Source organism: Colobus angolensis, unplaced genomic scaffold (genome assembly GCF_000951035.1).
Source record: "Colobus angolensis palliatus isolate OR3802 unplaced genomic scaffold, Cang.pa_1.0 Scaffold66, whole genome shotgun sequence".
Taxonomy (NCBI): domain Eukaryota; kingdom Metazoa; phylum Chordata; class Mammalia; order Primates; family Cercopithecidae; genus Colobus; species Colobus angolensis.
The window spans coordinates 2,641,723-2,642,605 of NW_012120265.1; positions in this window are offsets into that span (position 1 = coordinate 2,641,723).

The following is an 883-nucleotide window of genomic DNA, read 5'->3' on the forward strand; positions in this document are numbered from 1 at the left end:
CATAACCCTGACTCAGCCAGGCGCGCCAAAGCCCCGCCCCGACAGCCGCTGACGTGATGCATTATTTATGAGATCTCTACAGTCTTCCGTCTTTGGCTTCTGTGGAAAGCCGCAGAGAGGGCGTGGAGGGGCGGAGCCGGCGCGAAACACGTGGGTGGGTACGCCCCGCCGCGGGCCGGCCGGGTGGGCGTGGCTATGTAAACGAGGCGCGCGCGTTGGAAGCTGAGTTGGACCTATAGGGCATCCCTTAGGGTGGGAGGATGGGACTTCCACCCAGGGAAGGTGCTGGACCGGTAGGTGGAGGAGGAGCTGGTAAACTTTTTCTTATGAGATGAGTACTTTTAATAGGATAAAATCCTCCATCCCCACAGGCCTTGAGCAATGGTACAGTCCAGCTTTATTTCCCTATTTTTTTTTGAGGGGTCTTGCTGTGTTGCCCAGGCTGGAGTGCAATGGCGCCATCATGGCTCACTGCACCCTGGACCTCCTGAACTCAAACTGATCCTCCTTGTCTGGGCCTCTCGAAGTGCTAGCATTACAAGTGTGAGCCACCCAGCCCAGCCTTCCATTTCCTTTTCTTTTCTTATCTTTTTTTTTTTTGAGATGCAGTCTCACTGTCGCCCAGGCTGGAGAACAGTGGCACAATCTCAGGCTCACTGCAGCCTCCGCCTCCTGAGTCCAAGAGATTCTCCTGCCTCAGCCTCCCAAATAGCTGGGGTAACAGGCGTGTGCCACCACACCCGGCTAATTTTTTGTATTTTTAGTAGAGACAGGGTTTCACCGTGTTAGCCAGGATGATCTCAATCTCCTGACCTCATGATCCGCCCGCCTCAGCCTCTGAAAGTGCTGGTTTTACAGGCGTGAACCACCGCGCTTGGCCTTT